Source organism: Pinus tabuliformis, chromosome 6 (genome assembly GCF_031772625.1).
Source record: "Pinus tabuliformis cultivar Carrire ecotype Pingquan chromosome 6, CPIR1, whole genome shotgun sequence".
NCBI classification, from domain to species: Eukaryota; Viridiplantae; Streptophyta; class Pinopsida; order Pinales; family Pinaceae; genus Pinus; species Pinus tabuliformis.
The window spans coordinates 1,421,866,353-1,421,876,145 of NC_142292.1; positions in this window are offsets into that span (position 1 = coordinate 1,421,866,353).

A 9,793-nucleotide genomic window follows, 5' to 3' on the forward strand; every position below is an offset into this window, starting at 1 on the left:
AGTAGAGTTGTGAAGTAATTTTGTATTTATGAAAATCTTAATAAAATATGCGAAATTTAAAAATTTCAATTCTTAATACACTATGTATTACTTATATCACAAATCTGACTAATTGATCAATCAAATCATTAAAAAAATCAAAATATTTCACCACATATATATTTATTATTATCATTTTATATATTTATTTTTAATTATAAGAACTTTAAAATTTAAATATATTTAATATATCTATTTTTCTAATTAAATTAATTATATATTAACTTATAATTTATATACTATGAATTTCATTTTTATATATGTATTTATTAATTCAACGAATTGTCTAAATAACATTAAATTTAGAATAAAACGAAAAAAACATTATTTAAAATATATAATAATATTTAAAATTTTAAAATAATCATCATAGTAATTTATAATTCTATGATAATAAGTTGTTAAGCCACTTACAATATTTTATATGATCAAATTATTAGAATTAGTGAATATTTGTGAAAGTAAACATAGATAAATTATTAAATATGATTTATTGAATTGTAGTACTGCGTTATTTTTTAATAATTAAAAAACTATATATATAATTCACATCTAAAAATTAACATCATCCTTATTCACATTCATTATAATTAATACTATTTTATTCAACATGCCTCACATGACCCTTGCTTGCGTTACACAAAGTGTCTCTCAACATACAAAAACTTTGGATATGCTTTTTTATATAATGTTTTAGTTTAATATAATTTTAAATCGAAGCAAAAATAATGAAGATAACATTTTTCTATAATGTTTTAGCTTAAATAAATTTTTAATAAAGCAAAAGTAACAAGGATAACCATCCTTGAACATAAAGTTAAAGTTTATCAATTTATTTATTATATAAATGAGTTTGTTATATGGTGGTTTTTATAAATGATTACAATTTTACTATAACCTAGTTAGAGTTTTATGTTGTAGTTCAACAATCTATATGTTTTTTTAGTTATATATATATATATCATATATATATTAAAGATATAAATAAACCTAATACAATATCTACAAAAACAAATATAAAAATATAAATTTACGTTAGTAATAAATATACATCACATTCAACTATATATATATATATATTATCTCTATATTATTTATAGAAATATTAAGTAGATTCTTGTGTATGGGATTTTTTTGTTTTTGAGACAAGGGACCTACCTCCTCACAATTATTTCATTGTTAAGTCTACAAAGGCATACATACTCTACCCTTCTAATTTCGAAATTGTGACATTTTAGAGAAAACAAGTACTCTTAACTATTAAACTTACTCAAACTATATATTTAAAAATAAACAATATATATATATTATTATTATTATTTAGAAAACGATAAATATAAAAATACAAGTTTAAGTCTATAATAAACATACACCGTATCACACTGCATCTCAAAATTACAGGGTGAAGAGTACATATACATACATACTACATATATATATATATATATATATATATGATAAAGTGAAAAATAAAGATATACTCAAAGATGTACAAAGTAAATGAAGAATATGTATTTTGTGTACGTTAATTTATCATTATATTTCACATTTTTGCTTCCAATGTATAAGAGGGAATATTTTGTGTTACATAAATTATTATAATTGTAAAATGTATATAAAATAATTGTATTTTAATTTTGGAAGGTTGTAATGAGGGAAGAGATAGGGTAGATTGTTTGAAGAAAATGTAGATAATTTAAAATTTCTATTTTTACTATTAAAAAAGAGTTAATAGAGTCTATGGAAAGTTCTCAATTTTTAAAAAGGAATGTTTACTAGAAAAAACCTTCAACTTAGTGTAGGAAAAAAGTTTATGTTTTAGGGTTTATGCTTAGTGTTGGAGGTAATACTCATAATGGAGGAAAAAAATAATGTGTAAGTTCAAGGCCTTTCTAAGGTCATTGAATGCCACCTTAATTGGATATTGACATGATAGATCAAGTTGTTGAATCCATCTCATCACCATATTTAGTTCCAAATCACACATTACAATGATGAATTAGGAGAGGTTTGCAAGTTAATGGAAGAGGAATAAATTATTAGTTTAGGTTTTGGTGTGTTTTCATGGACAGAATTAGCCAAAGGAATTCTAGGTGATTTTTATGCTAGGGGGGAAATCCAAAACCGTACTTGTGGAAAGGGTACTTGACTAATAAGTGTGCGAGGAAATGCCAAGAGAGAGTTAGCTTGCTTATGGGAGAATACATAGGGCTATAAGACACTATGGCCCTAATGAACACCACCATTACTTGTCACTTCATGGGAAAATATGTTTTTAATGGGGGCTAAAGATGTGGAAGGAGAAAAATTAGTTAGAAATTTTGGGCCACATTTTGAAATATCACTATTTAGTTATGGGTTGGATTACTTTTGAGCTTAACGTTGAACCATATATGTAAAATATATTAGCTAGGAAATGGTTTTGGGGCCCCTCATTTTTGGACATTGGGAGGTTGAACCCTAGAAAAAAATCATTGCTCTCATATATTGTCTTGGTCAAACTCCTAGGTAAGTCTATGGAAATGAGAAGTGAGGCTTTTCTAAAAATTATAAGGGTTACATTCAATAATTAATAGAAGAATAGTAAAAAAAAAGTTGGTTGAAATGGATCTAAGAGAGAGACTGCCATATGAACTAGAAATAAAATGGGGGAAGTGGCTTTTTGTGGAAGTCTTAGACTAATGGAGAATTATCTTTCTTTGTGATGATGTCGTGAAACCAATCATGCCTAGAACTAGACTATTCTAATGTAAGAAGGAAAGATTTTGGAGAGTAAGAAATATGCTAGATAACAACCCTAAGTCGAATATGGCAGAAAATAATACTGATAAAACAAAAGGGGCCTTAGGGGTATAACTAGAAGTGAAACTTTTGCATTATATCCAAGAAATTAATGCAAGGGATCCCAAACTAATATGGGTTGTTCAAGGAATGAAGTGGAAGACAATAAAGGAAATGAAACATGCACAGGGACAAGTATAACAAAGAGCACAATAATATAGTGAAAACTTAACTTCTATTGATAAATAAAATAGCAAAATGTTGTAGAACATTAATTGACTAGAATGGCAGTCACTATCTCTAAGGAGAGAGATGGCAACTAGAAACATTCACAAAAAGATATTACAAGAGGTAAAAAGAATGGCCTTTTAACATAAAGAAAGAACCCTAGGGGTCCAAAATCCTAACCATATAATATGAACAGTTAGAGGCTTTATGGGCCCCTAGGTAGTTAGTTGGTACATCGACTTCCAGGGGATGCAACTTTTGTATACAATCTATGTTTGGGGTGCAAAATAATTAGTTGGAAAGAACTATTTAAGGATTACAATTTTGACCAAGGCAAAGGCATGCCATGGAAACCCTTGGCACCCCGAATTGCAAAAAAACATCATTTAGGACCTCAAAATTCCCTAGAAGTTTGGGATCTGAAACACCATAGCAAAATTGCCAAGAATATAGAAAAACTGATATGGATTGAATCATTATATTATTTTTCATCCATATTTATGCTTTCAAAGAGTAAAAAGTGGATGAATTAGCTCACAAGGCCATTTTTACCAACAGGTCCGAGTTTGGTGAATTGGGGTTTGAAACCTTACAGAAGTAGTTTGATACATCAAATGACAGTTTTTGGGTTAAAAATTTTCCACTTAAATTCCACACCCCATAGCACTATTCTACACATAGGTACCTTTCCAATGGTGCAAGAATCGCCTCAATCAGAGTCCATATGCAAAAATTATGCCACTTGGAATTGGCCTTCCTATTTTGACAACCATGATTAGAGAGGATGCCATGCCAACCCCCATTATTCATGGAAAATGGGATAGTCATGCAATAATGATAAAGAATGTGACTCTAGAGGAGTGGATATTGTAATTATAGTTAAGAGTTGAAGGATTCAAAATTAACCACTGATAGGCCATCGAGTTGTGTTATAACTAGGTCGCTAGGAGGAAAAGGTGTTCCATTCTATTCAAGTGCAGTTTTTCCATATATGAGTAGAGCAGTTTAGAGTGGATAGAGAGAGAAAGAAAATATAGATGGTTTGTGTATTTTAGTAGCCCATAAGCCATAGGTCTCACTTCTTTGTACTTGCCAAAATTTCCATTCAAAGAAAGAGAGAACACAATAGCCTCAGCTTCAGCAAGGTTTTCTCTTGTAAGGATTTCTCGGGTCATATCTTGTGTTGTTATGGTTGTAAGAGATTATATTTTTGTTTTTTTCCCTATTTTACATATTTCATATATTGCACTCATACGCATAACATAATAATTAATGAATCCATAAATCTAAGGAAAAAATTAACCCTCATAGTGTAGATTTCAGATTTCCATTATAACTTCATAGATATATTGTGACACATTTTCCATTAGAATACCAACAACAATTTACATATCATATTGGTATTAGAGTAGGTTTCTTTAGGTATATTATGGGGAGTTGCAAGGGATCTAGATAAACTAATCTAAAACTCATTGTAACAACAATTTATGTTGAACCCCACGTAAATGTCACCATGTGAAATTGTTATGCAATTCATGTGAAAATTCAATTAATGGTTGAGATGAGGAAGAGGACATTGATTCAAATTTCTTAGGAGGAAAGTTTGCTTATGATTTGTTAAAACTAGGCTACACCCACCTCATTTACTTATATCACATCTTACCCTAATGAAATTAAGAGCCTGCAACAACAGTAGGCAACAAAGTTTGATATGGGAAACCTTAATGGAGGACGTTAACCATACTACCCTCTCCTCATGGGACATGATGGATAGAATACAAATGTCTATACAGGAAGTAAAATTTAACACACAAGAGAAGGATACAAGTATAGAAGGGGAAAAAACATGTAAAAGGAGTGTGTGTGTGTGTGTAAGAGGAATGCAAAAAAAAGAAAAAATAAAGGAGAGAAGAATGGGATTTAGCTAGAAGAAAATGTGGAAGATGAATATGCTTGAGTATTTGCAGGAGAAGAGTATCCATGAGCTATTGCTCTATGGATGGGAATACATTCCATGTTATTTTTTTTTATTCTTGACTGTGTGTCTATGTTTGATTGGCTAATGGGAGGATCAATGGAGAGTTGAATCAGTTATTTCTTGCTGAGTAAGTTGATAAACCACTAAGTGCTTGTTAAATAAGTAATAAACCACTTAGGGTTTGTTGAAGTTGTTAATAAACCACTTGAGTGCTTATTGGAAGGTTGATAAACCACTAGGCAAGTAAGTTGAGTCATTGTAATGCTTGTCGAAAATGGTTGTTAACCCATTAAGTGCTTGCAAAGGAAGTTGTTACACCACTTATTACTTACTAAGTAAGATGATAAAACACCTAGATAGTGGGCTACAGACTCCTGTAGTGATTTCCTTGAAAATTCAGTTGATAAACCACCTACACAGTGTATTCAATCTCTTGGAACTAATAAGTACACTATCCTTAGGTGAATCCCTTTGATTAATATTAGAGAGGAAGAGAGTCATTGTGGTTCTTACTACCAAAGAGTAGTTGATAAACCACCTAAACAGTCGACTTCATCTCTTGAGTGTTTGACTAAATCTCAATGTGAAATTCCCTTGAGCATGTATTTCCTCGAACTTTGAATCTGGCTCGGGGGTGGTCAACTACAAGAAAGACTACAATGTAGTTGGCCTATAGTTGGGTAGAGAGTTGAAGTCCCTCTTTCAGTTGCCAGCCAACTCAAGACATTCATATTAGTATAATGACATGTGCTTAAATGAATTAGGGATGATGAAATTGTATGATATGTTATTGGTGAATTTAAGGTTCACCACTACTCATGGAAGGTTTTTGAAATTCATTATATGTTCATGGTGAATGAGTTACCTTATATATCCTTATGGTTATGTGAAATTCTGGCATTATGTGATGGTTATTATCTTCATGGATTGCATGGTTTATTATATAAATATCTATGGTTATATGTGGTCTTTCTATGACCTTGTTATTATAGGTGTTTCCAGCTATCTAACATGTTTATGAAAATAATGGTTCATTTCCATTCTTAAGGCTGTAGATTATCTCACATGATAAGAAGGTTTCTTATGTGTTATATATTAAATGGGGATTCAACTTGTGTTGATGGTCACTTGTCTTAAGAGTGATGCATTGATTCTTTGGTTTATACACACTTGTATATTGTTGTGAGATCTTGATATTCTCTTAATAGTGCTTGGTCTATAGTTTCATTGAGAAATATATCCCTTGGAGCCATCTCTCTCTTTTGCTTAAAATCCACGATAAGTTAAGTTATGTTAGTGCCGTTGAACTCTTATGGATATGGCCTTGCATCTTTGAAGGTTTGTTCTCAAAATTTGGTCATTGTCTTAGAAACTTAGTGTTTTGGAAAAATCATTATTTCCTTAAGAAATTCTGGTAGATTTCCCTCAAGTTTCCATGTCTAAAAATATTAGCAAAAATCATACTTTATTTAGGATTGGAAGATCCTCTGAATGGACAATGTATCATAACCAAGTACTATTTTATTTCTCCCAAGTGTCATTTATATTTGGATACAGGAGGGGGGAATTCCCATTGTCTTTCGTGGATGCATCCAGTGATATGGGCATCTGATTGGATAGGTCATGTACACAATGTGAAATGAACTGGATATAATTTGACTTGAATTTTGGGACATGCATAATTCATAACTGAAGATTTGGGATGGGGCCCAACAATGGTGGTTCATATGCGCAAGCCTAGATTTTTTTTTCTTGAGAAGTGGGAAGTGTGTCTGAGGAATCCTGACATGTATGATTATTTTCATGTGTAAAGAGTCTCGGATGAGGCTAAGACCATATTTTATTGAGCACATACAAGATCTAGTAAATTTGAGATGTGGGTGGAACACATGGAACACCCTTTTGGAACCTCGAATGTTCGTTGAGCCAGCTCTCTCTCTCTCTTGATGCAATTAAACAATCCTAAGGTCCAAGGATTTAGGGGTGTGTCGAAAATGGATAAATTTTTGACATCTCGAATTTGCCTAGAACCAGATATAATGTAGAATTTCCACATAACACAATGGGGTCAGACCTAATGGGACCCATAAGCTTGATTTGAAGTGGAAAGCATCATTGGGACATGGTAAATGCTACATGGATGTAATGTAAAGGCCACAAGTGATGTGGGACTGCTAGAGATGACTTGACAGGTCCACATGGATTCCATGTTGAAGTACATTATTGGTGTGGCATGGTATAACTAGTTAAAATTCGAATGGGCATAACTTTCAATTTGAGGGCCAGATTGAGGTAAAATTTATATCATCATAAATCTCTCATTGAGTTGAATGTCATGGTTATAATTGTTTTTTTATTTTGATGAAGTTTGAAAAAATGGACTTTGTAACCCCATATTCATAATAAACCTTGGAGGTCAGGTTAAATCATAAAGTAACACCTCCCACAACTCGAAGCATTCGAAGGGGGTGGGAGGGAGTGCTACAATCATAAAACCCCAACCATGTCTAAGGAATCTATTAATAACCCTCAAGATCCTACGAAGGAGACGTTTTCACAGCTAGAAGCACAAGTTGTAGATATAAACCATATTGTAAGCCTCCTCATGGAATCTTTAATCAATAATATCAAGTTATTCAAAGAAGATGTAGGTTATAACAAAGAGGTCATATTATAGGGGATATCGAGAAGAATCATAGAGGAAGTATAAGAAAAAATCCAAAAAGGATCAACCTAGTTTGCATGATGTGAACCATTCATAATTCTTATTCAGGATGGAAGTGACGGTCAACATCAAACCATACTAAGGTGAGATTGACACTTTGAACTTAAATCACTTGTTGCAAAAATTAAAAGTTTATTTTAGTGTTCACTATATAGAGGAATAACATAATTTTATGTTTGCTCTTCTGAAACTAGTGGGACATGCCCTAACTTGGTGGGAAAGACACATGGAGGCCTTGAGGTTGGGGAAGATCCTCAAGTGACTAAGTGGGAGGATTTCAAAACTCTCATAAAGTCACTATTTTACCCTATTGGGTATCTATAGGACCAATGGATATGGTGGCATTACTTTAGGAAAAGACAAGAGAAAAGTTTGTAGGATTACACCACAAAATTCATAAATATGGCCATAAAGTTGGGTATCTCTCCAAAGAACCTAGACATATTCCTCAAGTATTTGGGAGGTCTACACAACCATCTATATAAACAACTAATTCTATTCAAACCCAAAATGGTGGACGGGGCTTGAGTACACACACAATAACTCGAGAATATAGGCTATAATAAAAGCAAATCAATATGATCAAATCAGAATGAGCATTAGGAAGCTTCCAAGGAGGGGAAGAAGAAGCAGAAAGGGAGACAAGAAAAAAAGAAAACAACCACAACACGTTAGTGAAAATATCCTAGCAATAAATGCAACCATTTTAACGTTGACAGACATACTAAGGAGAAGTGTTGGAAGGTGCATCCAAAGCTCAACTTGAAGAACTGAAAGAAAGATGGTAAGAATAAAAATATCATGGACACAAATTCGAGTAATCAAGTGGAAATAAGATTAGGGTGTGGATGAGAATATTAGTTGTGCATCAGTGCAAAAGGGTGTGAATCTAAGTAGCCTTCATTAAGAAGAAGAGAATGAAATGATTATACTGTTCCATATAAATATATAGGTCAAGAATACAAAAATTGATGTTTTGTTCGACTTAGGATCATAGAAAAATCTCATAGTAGCAAACCTGGTCAATAAACTAGGACTAGAGACTCTTATTGTAGCTGACTTAATAATTGTGGAAAGAGCCTCTCTTTTTCATTTGTTAGATTTAACTCTTCCCCTAGAATATTTCCTACACAACTCAAAAATTTGATCAAAAAGGTAAATAGGAAATATCATGTATTCCCATAATATTAAGCACATCTATGAATTCATCCCTAATACCTTTTACTAAACTGTGCAAATAATATCTAGATTTAATGAATTTTGTTTATATTTTTGCAAATTGTAAGAAAACCTTTTTAAATATTCCTCTAGGATTTCATCCTCCTATTGGGACATCCTAAAAGAAACTTTTGTGGAGTCTATATGCCTATAATATGGTTAATATTTTTTAAGAAATATTTTTCTCATATCATCCAATTTGCTATAGTAAGTTCACCTAAACCCCTAAACCATTTTAGAGAATCCTCTTTCAAAGTGTTTGGAAATAAAAAAATGTTTACATGTATCATATTTATAACCATATGTATGACATAGAATATTGAACTAAAAAAGAAAAGCATCACGATATTCAATTCCAAAATCATAAAAATTTGGTAAAATTGATGTCGAAATATTTTTCATTTTAACTTCATTACCAAGAATTGAACGTATGTCAATAATGAGAAATCAAAAGGTTAATTCATTTTCTACATCTTCTGCTCCATTTCCTTCTCCTCTTTCTGCTCTTATTCTTTCTTCATTGCTCCTGCATTAGATCCTCTTTCCTCATGGTCTACTCCTTTTTATTTTCTCGTTTTTCTCTTCTTATTTTTTTTCTCTTTCTATCCTCTCTCTTTATAATATTTCTCTTGCACCTTCCATATTGCATTCTCTTTCTTCACGATGTTGCATATTTTCTTCCCAAATAACCCAAATTATTGTAGTCTAATTCTCAGTATTATCTTCCAATGTTCCACTTGATGAACCCTTCTATATTTATTATTCTCTTGATTAATCCACAACCAATATTTTTTCTTATACTTCCTGAGTTGATATACTTGATT